This window comes from Ahaetulla prasina, chromosome 1, assembly GCF_028640845.1.
Source record: "Ahaetulla prasina isolate Xishuangbanna chromosome 1, ASM2864084v1, whole genome shotgun sequence".
Taxonomy (NCBI): Eukaryota; Metazoa; Chordata; class Lepidosauria; order Squamata; family Colubridae; genus Ahaetulla; species Ahaetulla prasina.
This window is the reverse complement of record NC_080539.1, coordinates 133,054,459-133,071,499: the sequence shown is the minus strand read 5'-3', so window position 1 is coordinate 133,071,499 and position 17,041 is coordinate 133,054,459. Positions and strand designations below refer to the sequence as shown.

The window sequence follows — 17,041 nt, the reverse complement described above, 5'->3', positions numbered from 1 at the left end:
GCAATGCGCAGACTCTGAAGCCTCCAGAGGTGGACAGCAGAGAGGCAGAGGAACAGGAGGAGTGCACACATGCGAAGACCTGCCAGAAAGCAAGAGCAGCTAAAGCAAAATGGATGACTTGGGAGTAAGGCCAGGAGATGATTGGCCCCTCCCATAAGGCTTAAAAGAGCAGCAAAGGCTCTTGGGCTCTTTGTAGGAAAGCAACATTGCTATAATCTGTTTCTATTTGGCATCTCTTGTTTCTGAACTTCGTGGAGTTTTGCCAAGAAAAGCCTTTGGCAGGGCGCCAAAGAAGGTAAAGGCTTGTGATAAGGCCGAAGGAATTTTTTTGAAGGACTTGTTTTGGAATTAATTTGGACTAAACTGAGAATGAAGTAATGCTCAGCTGTTCTAATAAAATATTTTTGTTTAGGACTGATTGTGTCTGGTAATAACTACTTGGGCCTAGATCACAACATCTTTGAAGCTAAAAGAATTCACATATTTTTCAGTTAATTTCCAAAGGTTAGGATGTTCTGTAGTTACTACTAATGAACCAGATGAGTAGTTTACTAAGTGTGCATGGGGATATATTAGAAGAGCCTCACTTTGTGTGCGTAACTGGAATATATGGGCTTTGTCTACAAGAGATTACAGTGCATCTAATTTCAATGTACTTTCACAACAGAAATCAAGTTTATAGAGACTTGCAATGCACAAAGGAAGCAAACAATAGAAAAATACAAACATACCAGTCAACATTCAATAAATGACCCATAAACTATGGGACTCCTATAATCTAGAGGGAGTTAAGTATTGTCTTACTAATTATGAGCTCATGTGGCCCATTCATTTTTTTTTTTAATTCTTAGAGAACCAGTGCGATTAAAGTGTCTGAATAGTACAAAGGAGACTTCAGTTCATGTCTCTACTCACACAGGAAGTTTGCTGGATGACTAGGAATAATGTAATGTTTTGGTTGTCATATCACGCTAATCCGTAATGTTGGCCATTACAATTTGTTCAGGAAACCATGACTTTAAAAAAAAATCTTGTTTAGCATTGTGCATGAATGCAATAAGTTTCTTAGTATAACCTGGCTGAAAAGTGAGGAATAAAATTTTCTTGGGTAGTAAAAGATAAGGCTACTGTTATAGGTTTTATCACATTTCTTTTTTAAAAAAAGTTTTTTATTAATAATACAAATTAAAAACATTGGACATGGTGTCAAGTGTCCGGTTTAAACATTTTCATCAAGTTTTACCTTGCAATCGATACAATTCCTTATCTCTATACAAGTTTTACACTATTTATCACATTTCAAACATGCAGATTCTTTCATCTCTGAAGGTTACATCAATATCAAATTCTTTCCTTTCTATCACAGAAAACTTAACATAAAAACTTCTAAACATTCAACTCGTCAATACTCATTTATCTCAGCATTCCTCCTCCTCTCCAGCCAATAATAAAATTTGTTCCAGATTTCGTAATATTCTGTTTCATTCTTATCTTTAAGTTCCACAGTCAACCTGTCCATTTCCCCACAAGTTAATATTTTAGCTAATACTTCTTCTTCTACAGGGGTCTCTTTATTTTTCCATTTTTGTGCAAAAGCCAGTCTTGCCACTGTTAGAACATGTAACATTAGATATATTGAACCCTTGTTGTAGTTGCCCTTTATGATACCCAGTAAAAATAATTCCGGTTTTGATTCTATAGTTTGCGCTTTGGCATTCCTACCACATGTGGTTCTATCATATTTCTTCTTATTCATAAAGGAGTTTATGTTTCTTTTCTGGTAGATTTTAATCTAATTTCATAGAGCAGTCTTTTTTGGGGGGAGGGGGAGATTAATATTGTTAGTGATCTTAATGATTTACTGAGCTATGTTCCAATTACATGTGCTCATATTTTGATGAAATCTATGTTCTTGCTGGATGCTCAACTGCTATTTCAGCATTTTTGAACATCTGTCTTATTATTTACAGGTTTATCTGTTTTTCCCCCACTTTAATATAAAGAAATGCATAGAGTTGGAACATACTTTTAAATAACATAGTTATGCAAAATCATGTGACATTACAAAGAAGCCTCTAAAAATGGACATCAAGAATATTCAACAAAATACAGATTTTAAAAACCTAAAAGACTTTGTTCACACAACAATAAATCATTTCACTCATACCACTCAATCTGATAGCATATTTCTGCTAGGTAAAGCGTTCCTTTTAAATATATGGTAACTTCATTTTTTTGGTCATCTCTTACAATTTTTTGAATTGTTTATCAAGTATAATGTTCAGAGCCCTATTATTATGGTCACTGCAATAATTAAACTGATCATTCTACCATCAGAATATTTGAAAATGTATATATCCAAATAACTAAAGAATCATAAGGCATTGGTAATTTGAAACATTCCTCCATTTTTAAAAATCAGTTCTAACATTTGACAAATTGACAAAAGATTGGGCAGATACAGATCAATAAGTCTGTATTGACAGACTTCCCAGCGATTATTGTTTATGCCTTAATATATTTGATGGATTCCCTATATTAAAGATAATTTATATTACAAAATGAAATTGCTTTTATTGAAGATAATACTAAATTAAAAGATTTCTGGCCCTAGATTAAATTTTAGACTTAACCATACGTCCCACAATTCATTTATCTATTTTTAGGAGGAGGTTAAGCATGCTATGGAACATCAAAAACAAGTTAATTGATCCTTAATCCTAGTAAAGTTAAACTTAATCGCAAACAGATTGAATCATGCACAGTTAAAACAAATTCTATCCATCATGTTTATGAAAACAGAGCAGATCCAATTAAATCAGTGGGACTTAGTCATGCTTCTGAAGCCCACTGATTTCAGTAGGTTTTTTTAAACTTTGGATTGAACTCAAATGAAATCCAAAGTCTTGCTCACTCAAGTGTCATGCCAAATAGGCAAAATATTCTATGATGTGTTTGAGTCATCTTGATCGCACCATGAAGACAGATGTTACTAGTGGCTGGTCTCATGTACTGAATGCGCTTAATCTGTATGAAGTGCTGGGGCAATTAAGTTAATTGTCACAAGATGAAAAGTTAGGCATGTGGTCTGCATTATCCTTAAAAGAGCAGGTTTGCAATCTGAGGGTCTTTCTTGCTCAAGCAGCAGAGGGAAACTGTGCTCGGTGGGGCCCTTGTCTAGCTCTACATCGGTCTCTACACTGTGACTTCAACTGGGGCAAGAGGAACAAACTGTAATAACCTCATAACCTCATTTAACCTATTTAGACCATATCATGGAAACCCCAGAGACTTTCTGTATGCAATACCATCATGTATTGACTACATATATAGTCTACCTGTTGTGGCCTGTCAGCCGCCAGCCCCTCCAGCAGCTGAGTCAGAGGAGGAGGAGGCAGCATGGGAGTCAGGATCAGCATCAGGGCAACCTGAGAGATCTGAGGGGGAAGAGGGAATGGAGCTGTCAGAGAGAGACAGAGAGAGAGAGAGAGACAGAGACAGAGACAGAGAGAGACAGAGGAGGAGCCTGGGCCATATCAGCCCTCAGATGGAGAGTCAACAGCTCCGAGGTCTGGAGGTGGCTGATGAGGAAGAGGAGGAACAGCTGGGTCCAGTGCCTGACACGCGGATACGCATAAGGCAGAGGAGAGGAGAGCAATGGAAATCTGTGGGCCAATCCTTGGGATGGAAGAGCCACCACTGCTAGCAAAGCCCCACGCTAGCTCTGCGGATAAAAAGCAGGGGGCAGAGATGAATGGATGTGGCAGACAACTATTCATCTCCCTGCAGGACAGATTTGTTAGCCTGCTGTGAGAGAGAGACTTTTTGCCAGGGCTGCTGGTGCTCCTAATCTAGGAATCATTGATTGATTATAGAGGGTTTGTCATGTTTGGGGAGTTAGATCAGAACACTACTTTTGAATTTGTAAATAAAGAAAATACAGGTAGTCCTTGACTTACAACCATTTATTTAGTGACCGTTACAACTTCATTGTTACAACATCATTGACAACATCATTGAAAAAAGTTACTTGTGACCGTTTTTCACACAACTGTGTGTTGTAGCACCCCCTGTGGTTACATCATTTACATTTGGATGCTTGACAATTGACTCACATTCAGAGGTGGGTTTCAGCAGGTTCTGTCCAGTTCTGGAGAACCGTTAGTGGAAATTTTGAGTAGTTCGGAGAACCGGTAAATACACCTCTGACTGGCCTCACCCCCATATATTCACTGCCTCCTGAGTCCCAGCTGATTGGGAGGAAATGGGGATTTTGCAGTAACCTTCCCCTGGAGTGGGGTAGGAATGGAGATTTTACAGTATCCTTCCCCTGCCACGCCCACCAACCCATAGTAAACCCTGCCACACTCACAGAACCCATAGTAAAAAATTTTGAAACCCACCACTGCTCACATTTATGACGGTTGCAGTGTCCCAGAGTCATATGATCACTTTTTGTGACTTTCTGACAAGCAAAATCAATGAAGAAACCAGAATCACAATACCTTGTGATTGACCCGGGAAGCCGGGGGGGGGGGGAGGGGGGAAGGGTTTTTTTTTTTCTGGGAGGGAGGGGGAAAAAAGGGGGAAAAATGTTTTTGTTTTTTAAAACTCTTTCAATAAAAAAAAAGAAAGAAAAAGAAACCAGAATCACTTAACAACCGCGTTACTAATTTAACAACTACAGTGATTGGTTTAACAAATATGGCAAGAAAAGCTGTAAAATGGGGTCAAACTCATTTAACAAATTTCTCACTTAACAACAGGGGCTCAATTGTGGTTGTAAATTGAGGACTACCTGTAGTTTCATATTTGCTCACTGAGAATGTAACTGTGATGTGCTTTTTATCGTTTTTGCCATACTCTAAATAAATAAATAAACCCAGTTAGAGCACTGCATCATGCTTTACATGAAGCCATCTTTAAAGATTATTCATACCTCCAGAATTTTCAGAATTTTCAGAATTTTCAGGCCTACAACTTAACTGGCACTAATGTAGGGAGCATGTGACATCTATGTGATGGGCTCTGCACTGGCTTCTAGTTGGTTTCCAGATACATTTTTAAGTGCTGTTTTTGACCTGCAAAGGATTTTATAGCTGACCACCCATTCCAGCCTGAACTGGCCCAAACTGTTAGACCATCCAATGACAAACTTCCACTTTTGGGAAGTGAAGGGCAGGTTAAAGTCAGCAAGTGCTCCTAACTACCACACTGATGCTTGGGAACAGCCTTGATGGGCCTTGATAACCTCCAGGAGGAAGTTAAAGAATAAGCTGTTTAAAACAGCCCTCTGCAGAGCTGAATAAATTTTGTCACTATTCATTTGTAATCTCACTGAGGTTATTTAATTTATATTACTTTATTTCATTTGGTTTTATGGCATATTTTGTTTTCACATCAGTTTACTGGCTATGCTTTACTGTTTTTCACATCCAGTGAGCTGCTGACAGTTGCCAAGTTGCAATGAAATGAAAGTGCAATGAATAAATGAATTTTGCATTCCACAGAAATGAGTATATGGTTTCCATAAGGCTTACAAAGATTTATGTGAGACCTGAAGATTCAATGCCATGTCAAGAGGTCAAGGTGATTTAGTGATCCTTATTTTAAAGATATCTGGGGGAACAGGGAGTTGTGGTAGAGTATGTGATGATCAGAGAGGCATATTTTTTAAAAATATTTTTAATAACCCCATTCTCTATTAGGGCTGGGCACTTGTAACAGAATAACAGAATAACAGAGTTAGAAAGGGACCTCATAGGTCAGCTAGTCCAACCCCTCGCCCAGATTCACCACCAGGGCTGTCAAACTTGTAGCCCGCAAGCTGGATGCGTCACACGCTGGCCATGCCCATGCCTGGTTTAGCAAAGGGTGGGGAAGTACCGATACATCACGTGATGATGCCATGGTGACACAAGTTTGACACCCCTGCTCTACACCATGACAATGAGCTGATTTGAAATTCAATCATATATTTCTGCATACCAGATACCTTTAAGAATACTGTAGGATAAAACAGCTAAATGACATAGAATTTGCAGCATAAACAATGGATGATCTAGAAATGCTAGCCATAGCTGCTGAACTTCATTTTGAGTTTCTGCAGAAATTCCAGCTCTGCTAAGAGCAACCGATAACTACAGTTAATGACTGTAACTGGATGGATTCCAATAATACAGTGATGATTAGTGGGTGGAATAAGTGGCATGGTGACCGCTTCTATGATTATTTCCATGACAACCATAAGAAATGAGATGGAAAACAGTATTCATAGAAAGTGCCCCCCCTGACCAACTTCACATAATTATCACCTATAACATCCATCCTACCATTCTAGGTAATGTTTAGGACTGGAAATGGGAACAAAATACATGATGAAAGCATTTTTCCTATTAATTAGCTATGTTGGTACACAGATGCACAAAAGGCGCATATAAACACAAGAACTTACTGATAGAAGAAAGTGGTTCTTTTCTAATTATAAGAAATCACAAGATAATCATTGTCACAGCTGATATTTCCATGAAGCTAGTCAAGAAGCTACTTTTCCATCCTGTCAGTAATTACTATTCTTGGCTGACCACAACAGAATGAAAGGTTAGCTATAGTTAGTACTTTGACATGAGACCCAAAGGAAAATCCCAAAACTGTACGTTAAACAGAGAAGTTAAAAAGACATCCCCAAAGAAGGCTGTTCAGGTGTGTTGCCAAAAAGTTACGAAGATGTGCGAAAGTGTTACCAAGAAATAAGCATAACTTGAGGGAGTCAAGTGACCCAAGATTGGGTCTGTACACATATTCAACTGTTCTGAAGCTTAAAGGATTCGGGAAATTGGATATCTGTGTTTTCTTCTTTCTAGAGCACCATAATATCTGGAAGTTCTTCAGGGTCTCTAGATGTATTTAGAATAATTATTTTTAAACACCACATGGATAAAAATGGGCGTTTGGAGAATAAGTGTGCATAAAGCTGGAAACCCCAGAGCACTTGAAATGAAATGTTCCCAGGAAAATGTTGCCAGATTTGTGGCAAAAATAATAAATGGTGGCCTGAACTTTTCTGGGTGTCCAATTTCTCTCTTCTTGAAGATGTGCCTGCATCTTCACTTTGTTTGCCAAGGAAAGAGGGAAGGAAGGAAAGGTGTAGAGAGGCAAATGATGCATTTTGGGTATGTGTTCATCTGATAGCTGTCAAGGTGTCTACTTCTTTTCAAAGCTGAGGAAATGAAATGAACAAAATCCTGAAAAGAAAAAAAGAACTGTAAATAAATTTATTTTGGAAAGAGTGTGGGCTGAAAGTTGGCTGAAGCTGCTGTCATTTCATCTCAGTAGCAAAGTCTGCATCTTCTGGTATCCTATCCTTGGCAGGTCTTCTTTTAAGGAGGAACATAGGCTAACCAGGCCAGCTGCTGATGGCCATATGGCAATCTGGATCACAAATACAAAAAAGCAATGTGAGGGTCGATCAAGCTACAAATGTTGTGGCTTTATGCTTTTCCAAATCTGTGGAACTACAAAGCTTAATGGAAATCTTGAGGCCTATCTAAATTACACGGGATCTGGTAGATTGTTCTAGATGGAATTTCTGGCTTTCTGTTGCTGAGAGAGATTTGTTTATTCTTCTTTCCTCATTATGGATTTATTCTTCTTTCCTCATTATGGATATTTCCTGGAAAAAACAAAACAAATGTGCCATTTGTTCAGACGTATTTTTCATACGCATTCCTCCAAACATGGACAATATACATGACATCAATACTTGCTTACAGCAGTTCAGTCTCTAACTAAATTTATGTACCGGTATTGGACCTTTGGAAGTTTTTAAAATTGGGATTCTACATAGAGATGGAAATTCTTCTATCATCTGCAGCAATGCTAGGGAACAATGACTCTGCACATTCCTACAACAGCTGAAAACAATCTCACAGTCTAAATAAAGAATAACTTCTTGACTTCAATACTCATCAATAATGTTGAGGGCTAATCTTTGATCATAAATCTTGTGGGCTTCACATTTTGCAGCCTTAATTCTTTTTTCTTTTGATTGAGTCAGCTGATGTTTGTGGGCTTAAACATGATAGTCGGCAGACAAAGTCCTCAAATTATTTTCCCTCATGTCTCTTCTTGGGAGTCAGAGAAAGTCACTGTCTCCAGAGATGGTATTCAGCGGGTTCAGACCAGCTCACCTGAACCAGTAGCAGAAATCGTGGGTGGGGGTGGGGTGGGGGTGGGGGTGGGGTGGGGTGGGCCCTCCCATCTGCCCCCAGCTCTATGCCATCCTATTTAGGCACATTTTTGAGGTCAGGCGCATGCATGGAAGGTCGGGCGCATCTGTGGAAGCAGGCACGTTCGTGAACCAGGCAGGCACGTTCGTGAACCAGGCAGGCACGTTCGTGAACCAGGCATGCACGCACACAAAGGGAGCATGCATGTGGGGCAAATCACTAGTAACATAATGTGAAACCCACCGCTGACTGTCTCCCAAGTGAGGCAAAGAGTACAGGATGGGAACTAAGAGACAATTGGAAGAAAGCATTAAGTATTGGTATTTCCTTCCTTCATAGTTTTCTCCAAATGGTTTGCTAACAGCTACTTGCAAAAATGGCAGACTGTAGAACTGAACACTTGCTAGAGATTAGCCTTTAGAGATCCTTTTTATTGAAAACCCTTACCTTCTTCTTTGGTAATGTACAATTGTCTTGCTTCAAATTTGGGCAGATAAGCATCTTCAGGTGAAGCTAGAAAAGAGTCAAGCCGGCAATCCTGAGCAGCCTCTGCAAATTAAATGCCAATACTATTGGGTTAGATATTCTATTGTCTTAATAAGGCAACATCATAAAACTTAAAATGACATGACATCATGGGGATATATCAACTTGATAACTGAACATTTCAGAACAAATGACAGAGATAAACTGGTTCTCTCAAGTCAAATTTAATGCAAGAAATGAAGAATATATATATATATATATATATATATAGGTCTTTGGTTGTTCGGGTTTTCTCCCGTGTAAAATTGGAAGTGTCTTGGCGACGTTTCGACGAAGTCTCATTCGTCATCTTCAGGCTTCAGCTTCGTGCTTCTGGGAGCAATGTGTGATCGCAGCTGTTTCTTCCTTTTAACTGCTAGTGGGGGTTTGAACTGATTGGGTGGGAGCTTGGCTGTGCTCTGATTGGATGGGGGGTTTTCTGTGCTCTGATTGGCTGGGGTGTGTCCTGTGTTGGTGGGGGCTTGGTTGTGCTCAGTCTAGTCTGTGCTGCAGGGGGATTTGAGCTGGTGAGCTGCATAGCTGTTGTTTGGCTTTGTGGTCGTGCTACATCTTCATAGTGGGTGTCAGTCTGCTGCATGAATGGATTGGAGGGGTTTGAAATGGCTAATGTTGCAGCTGCGGTCTGGCTTCTGGTCCTTGGTCGTGCTTCATGATCAGTGTGGGTTTGGGTCTGCTTTCTGGGTGGATGTGCGGTGGTGACATCCTGTGTGGACCTTGTGAGTGTGGGTCTGGTGTCATTCCTCGTGTTAGGGACTCGTTTGTCAATAAGGGCGGGTTTCCAAATGGCTGGTAGGCGGGAGGTGTCATCTCGTTTGTTCATGCTGTGTGGGCGTTTTTCTATCTCAATGGCTTCTCTGATTATTCTGTTGTTAAATAATACACACCCCCAGCCAATCAGAGCACAGAAAACCCCCCATCCAATCAGAGCACAGCCAAGAATAATACACACACCCAGCCAATCAGAGCACAGAAAACCCCCCCATCCAATCAGAGCACAGCCAAGCTCCCACCCAATCAGTTCAAACCCCACTAGCAGTTAAAAGGAGTGAAAACCTCAGAAAACAAATATATATATATATATATATATATATATATATATATATATATATATATATATATATATATATATATATATATATATACATATACATATACATATACATATACATATACATATACATATACATATACATATACATATACATATATATATATATATATATATATATATATTTGTTTTCTGAGGTTTTCACGGGTGTTTGTATGTAGGTCTTTGGTTGTTCGGGTTTTCTCCCGTGTAAAATTGGAAATGTCTTGGCAACGTTTCGACGAAGTCTCATTCGTCATTTTCAGGCTTCAGCTTCGTGCTGAATTATCCATATAATTTCTGCACACATACCATTGTACAGTATATATCACATAAGACAGCAGAATATATACATTCTGCTATCTTATGTGACATGCACAGTGGTAACAACCCCACAAAAATGCTATAATTTCCATGTCCTAATACTCTAGAATTTCTTATGTTCAGCGGAAAAGTGCCCACATAATTTTTATTTGGTTCCAAAGGAGAATAATGATAGCAGAGGAGCTAAATATATTTTAACGGCATCAAGCTTAGTTTTATGAACTTTGTAACTATGGACCATTACACAAAGTTTATACCAAGCAACATGCAGTCAGGTTAAGCTGTCCCTGAGGTCATTCAAAACTTCACAGTATTATAATCATGTATGTAATAACTATATGAAATTGGATACAATATATATTTATATATTGTATAGTTATTTCATGCTTATTCTTATATATAATGTTGTGACAAATAAATAAATAAACGTTTCATTGATAAAATGGCTGCTGATTGTTGGGGGTGGGGGGATCCTATCAGTTATTTTAGGTTATTACTTGCATGCCCTTTCCCCTCTGATTTGTGTACTGCTTTCCATGGCTGTGTTGTCAAATCTTATCTTAATCCTTATCTACATGAGTTTTGATCTCTTTTGAAAAAAGCACTAAGAACATACTTACACAGTATTAGTTCTGACCTGCATACAAGGTCAATTTAAACTGAGAAACTAAACCAAGTACTTATGATATATCTTTACCAAAGAAAGTTAAGAATCCATAGTCAAAGAATTCTTGCACTGCTGTGTTTGAAAAGCAAGCCCCACTTATATTGTATATAAATATTCAAATACTTCTATGCCTCTTCCTCATTCCTGCCCTGTGTAAAAGACTACCCAGCCCATCTCTTTTACATGAGAGAACCAGTTTATCTCTGTCATTTGTTCTGAAATGTTCAGTTATCAAGTTTATTTGTTATTGACTGTGTGAGAACTAACTTTTACCCAGGAAGACTCCCCAGTGTGGGTTTTTAACAACTGTTCCACACTGATTCCCACAGTTATTTTGATAACTACGGGAAAAAACCATGTTATGTCTACTTACCAGTTCATTCAAGTTAACTCTACATTCTATCTAATTATCTCTGTCTGTCTGTCTGTCTGTCTGTCTGTCTGTCTGTCTGTCTGTCTGTCTGTCTATCTATCTATCTATCTATCTATCTATCTATCTATCCATCCATCCATCCATCCATCCATCCATCCATCTATATCTTAATATATTATTAAAATATATTAAAAAGTATATCATGAAAACAACTTTTATAAAACAGTCTGCCATCCAATGCAATTTCCACAAAACTTATAAGCAAGAGCCCTTGTAAATTAACAGCACCACATGATGAAGAAACAAGCAATAAATAATAACTGCTAGAATAAGATATTTCAATTTTTAAAAAAGGAAATAGCAGTTTCTTACATATTCCAAATTTTGTGGAAAATAGTATTTTTCTAAAAATAATTTTTATTGTGTGATAAAAGGAATAGGCTGCCAGTACCTTTATTCATGATTAATGAAAGTATGAGAACATTTCAGGGGATTGTAGCACATTTGAGTCATTTGGACTTTTTAATAATGTAGCACTAAAACATTTGACTTTATTACTTGGAATTGGAATTGATGAATGTGCTCTGGTTTCTCTTCAGATTATGTAACTCTTTTGCCTTCTCCTGGAGTGTTTTTTATCTCCCTCAAGGACTGTAGTGACAGCAGGGTCTAAGAGGAATTGTTCAGAGAGCACCAAGGACGGCTCAAATCTCTTCTCATCTTTGATCTGACTGTGGATAGGACAGCAAAATTGGTTTACACCAGACCTGGACAGGGAGAGTGGGAATGGTTCGCTTGTGGGTTCCCTCTTGGGTATCCATGGCAAGGGAAGTAGAGCGGCAATTGTTTGGAACGTTCTGGAGGGACCAGACCTTGTTCTGCAGATAACTGGATGTTAGGCTGGATTCAAGACATTAGTTGGGATTTGTGTTCTTGTACAGTTCTCCCTTCTGCATTCAACAGTCTCTCCATTCATTGCCAGGCTGCAGATGGATTTATCCAGGAAGGAGGAGTATACAGAGTGATAGATGTCAGTCTGCCTTCCATGGATGAAGGTTTGAGATGGCTTGTCATTTCAGGGCCATAATGTCAGTTGGATGACAATGAGGAAGATGAGGAAATATGGCCAGAGGTTTTACAAGTAGTTCTTGGTTAACAATGGTTAAGCTATCCTTGGGACAATTGGGAACAGAATTTCGGTCACTAAACAATGCATCATAAAGCAAAATGTTCTGTGACTGTGCTTCATAGCAACTGCAGTTCCAGCAGTCCCAAACAGTCCCACTGTTTTTAAGTGAATCACTGCAGGTGATTAAACAAGGACTCCATATAACTGTGATTTCCAACTTCCTACCAGCTTCCCCACTGACTTTGCTTATGGGATGTCAGTGGGGAAGGTTGCATGCAAATCGTGATCACATGTCCACATGACATTGTGACCATTGAAATCCAAAGCAGTTGCTACATTATAATCATGTGATCGTGGGAGCACTGCAATGGCTGGAATGCTGTTGACTGAGGACCATCTGTAATAAAATAACATTGTTTACTGTTTCTGTGAAACCAGCTTTCCCTAAGTCACCCACTGATAACTGTGCTTTTTGTGAGTGACAAATAATTATGACATAAGAGTAAATAAGATTTCAAAGGCATGTCCAAGGCCACACAAGGAACTTCTTCATTCGTCATTTGGCTGCTTTGATGGAGCCTAGCAAAACTGCATGCTTCATTTTAGATTACCAGAAAACAAAGGACAATAATGATGTACCGTATATACTCGAATATAAGCCGATCCGAGTATAAGCCGAGGTCCCCAATTTTACCCCAAAAACTGGGGTAAACTGGGGACTCGAGTATAAGCCGAGGGTGGGAAATGAGGCACCTACGGTTGAAAGCCTCCTCCCTCAGCTGAGAAGGCTGGCGGCTCCCCGCCCGCCCTCTCACTGCACCGCAGGGCTTCCGTCAGTAAAATGTGAAAAAAAGAAGAAAAAAAAACTCGAGTATAAGCCGTATATACTCGAGTATAAGCCGAGGGGCTTAAAAAAAAAAAAACCTAGAGTATAAGCCGTATAGACCCGAGTATAAGCCGAGGGGACGTTTTTCAGCACAAAAAACGTGCTGAAAAACTCGGCTTATACTCGAGTATATACGGTAATTTCTTTTCTTCACAGGGCAATATCAATGTAATTTCCTTGCCATGGAAGGTACATAGGAACTGCCTGGAAATATACCACAGATTTATTGGAATCCAATTTATTGTTAATAAAACTCTAAACTAGTTTGGATCCAAGACCTGAAAATTAAATAATGCTATGGAACAGACTGTCATCTGAAAGGTTTCATTTGATAGGGTGACTGATTTTTGGATTTCCTCAAGGGATTGCCAGGATGAAGAGGAGAAATTGCATACATATGTGTTTTAAGAGATGCCCTGGCCACCTTTCTCCATGCCAGCAAATGAAGAAAATGATGAGATATTGAAAAATGTACAAGAAATTGAATTATATCCCATAAAGAGTTGGCCTATATCCTCTTTTCCATTGCCTCATGATTGGCTGGAAATCAAATGAGTCTGATAAAAGAATTAAGTCACACAGCAGAAAATCAGAAGATGAGCCTGGGGCTGCTAAACACATATATTCATAAATACAATATGATTCTCAGAGGATGTCCTGAAATCCCATCATTTTCTTGTATATCTAGTATTTATCCCACTCACTCTCACAGGACAAAAGGAAACTGTATGAGTTTGAAGATTTTGTTTTAATCCATTAAAAAAGTGTCTTCAAATTCAGACCATAGATTCTAGATTATTTTAATGACTTGGGTGATAAAGAGTCATAGATATTTAATATAAAAACTAAAAAAGCCTTTGTGAAAGAATCCCAGTGATTGCTGTACATCAAAGGCAACCACACTTATAATTTAATCAATACATTAAATCATTGTGCTTCCCTCCCCCCATAGATATGACATGCAATCCTTTGACAGATAGGAAACAGCAAAAGTAGAGCAACCACCTTTAATGCTATAGTTATACTAGTGATGGTCAACAATTATAAAATATGAAACCTAATTAAAATTGGGAGTGGAGAAGCTGCAGTTATCATAAACCGTTATGGAAGTGAATACTAAAGATCTCTCTCAGGCTAACTCTGAAATGCAGACTCATTGCAGAATCAACTTTAAAGTTCTCAATGAAGTATTTTTTCCGGTGGGACTGGTCTATCAGGGCAATCTGGTCTACTCAATTATGGGATGGAGCTTACTTTCCATTTTCTCCTTTCAGCCCCAATCCAGGAGAGATTCACAGGCAGTCGCTTTCGCGATGAACTTTTTGTGTTAAATTTATGTTTTACTGATAAAGAAATAAAGGGAGACTAGTATCAAGCTATTGAGCTCTCATCAGCTAGCCATACCTTTCTGGGATTCAAACCCCAGCTACTTACATATTAGGTATATGTATTAACCTCTAAGCCATGGGCTCTCCTCGCTTTTGTCGGTTATACCAGAGGAGAGATTACCAGTAAGTGTTTTTTCTGGTGGGACCAGCCTGTCAGGGCAACCTGGTCTACTCAATTATGGGACGGACCATATTACTTCAGTTTTCGTCTTTCAGCCCCAATTCTGAAGCCTTTGCAGGCAGTCGCTTTTGCTTTCTCAATGAAGTAGCACATAAAGGAAAATGCAAATAGGCAGCACAGGTTGTATGCATTCATCATAACAGATGGACATGAAACACAACATGCTGGTATTCCTATAACTTTGCACACTGACAAAATCAACTATGTAGATGATGGTGTGATGAAATAGGGAAAAACTATGATTCCAGGTGGAACAGCATAGCATTGGAAAGTAGATAATATGAACATTTATTGGTTTGTGGCTTTGGGCAGTAAAGGTAACTGGTAACATACGTGCTAGTCGTTGCCGACTCTAGGGGGCGGTGCTCATCTCCGTTTCAAAGCCGAAGAGCCAGCACTGTCCGAAGAGTCTCCGTGGTCATGTGGCCGGCATGACTCAACACCAAAGGCACATGGAACACTGTTACCTTCCCACCAAATGTTGTCCCTATTTTTTCTACTTGCATTTTTAGGTGCTTTCAAAACTGCTAGGATGGCAGAAGCTGGGACAAGTAACAGGAGCTCACCCTGTTACACGGCAGCACTAGGGATTTGAACCACTGAGCTGCCAATCTTTTGATCAACAAGCTCAACGTCCTAGCCCCTGAGCCATCGCGTCCTTTGGGCAGTGAACCTACCCAAATAAGTACAATGATCATAGAAGTTAAATTTTGTACTATTATTTGGAGCAGGAGGTGGAGTGGGCAGATTGCAATACACAATTTTACAATAAGAACAAAAAGAAACTGCAATGCTTTTCTTTATCAGTAGAGAGCAACCGGACATTGACAGTCTATTCTGATACCCTGAATCTTACCTCCTGTTGTGGTCCATCAGCAGCCTGCAAAGCTGGCAGTGGAGTCAGACAGTGAAGAGGCTGGGGAGGACAATGGGTCAGTCCTGGAATCAGGGGAAAGCCCAGACGAGGGCTCTGCGTCGGAGGTAGAGATGGGGCCACAGCCATCTGGGAGTGATGCACAGACCCCGGAGCCTCCAGAGGTGGACAGCAGAGAGGCAGAGGATCAGGAGGAGCCTGTTCCTAGTGCACACATGCAAAGAGCTGCCAGAAGGCAAGAGCAGCTAAAGCAAAAAGGATGACTCGGGAGTAAGGCCAGGAGATGATTGACCCCTCCCATAAGGCTTAAAAGAGCAGCAACAGCTCTTGGGTGCTTTGTAGGAAAGCAACATTGCTTTCCTGTTTCTTGTCTCCTGTTTATGAAATTCATGGGGTTCTTGCCAAAGAAGACAAAGGTTTGTGATAAGGCCGAAGGACTTTTTATGAAGGCCTTTGTTTTGGACTTAATGTGGACTAATAAAATATGTTTGTTTAGGACTGATTGTGTCTGGTAATAGCTACTTGTGCCTCGGTCACAACACCTCCTAGGAAAATAAGGATTAAGCTCCCCCCCCCACTTTGCAATAAATGATTCATTCCAGCTGGTTTTTCGGGAGTGGGAAATGCTGCATTCTTTTTTCATTAAGAAAGAAGGGTTATATACAAATGAAAAGAGAAATTAGGGTTACGAATACAGTGTGCCAAGGATGAATTGGATCAAGCTGTTTGAAAAATCTGTATTGTTTGGAGCTCACTTATGCAAATTATGCTTCTGGAAAAAGAGATATGAAACACAATCAAATGTGTTTTGACAGGAGAACTGGAACAAGCTGGCACTGGAGTAAAAGGCGAATAACAACATTTTAAAATAATTATTAACAAAATGGCTAGTTATTTGAAGGTATTTTAGGTTTATTTTCTAGCAGATGGAAATCTGAAGGTGATGTAGGCAGCTACAAAACTTTGTCTTTCAGCATCAAGAGTTGGTTCCATTATGGTAGCCTGGTAGGGAAAGATTAATGGATTTGTTTGTTCAAGTTTTACTGCATATCAGTTTTTTATAAAATGAATTTTATGTATGGATTTTAATCTAAAACTGTAATTAAGTTAAATCAAGTCATATCTGCTGAGTCATCACTGTGAAGCAGAAGACGTTTTATATTAATTGTTAAAGTTAAGGATCTTCTACCATACAACTGTCTATTTCTTGCACAATTGCTTAGTAAATGACAGGGCGATCCATTTGAGGAGATAAAGTTCCAACAGCAGCAATCAGAAGCAAATATCCAAGCCTGAAATTTTTGTTTTTTACTCCTGATTACTCATTTCCGATAATTAAAACCACCTACATACATTCT

General features: G+C 39.2%; 1 long non-coding RNA gene across 1 annotated transcript; it reads right to left on the bottom strand.

Moving 5' to 3' along the window:
* Window positions 1–5,730: 5,730 nt before the first annotated feature.
* LOC131194796 (uncharacterized) lies at window positions 5,731–16,336 on the bottom strand. Its single transcript, XR_009154309.1, has 3 exons — window positions 15,666–16,336; window positions 8,676–8,777; window positions 5,731–7,672 (listed from the first exon to the last, which is right to left on the bottom strand). It is a non-coding gene; the product is annotated as an uncharacterized LOC131194796 (long non-coding RNA).
* Between the last annotated feature and the right edge of the window lie 705 nt (window positions 16,337–17,041).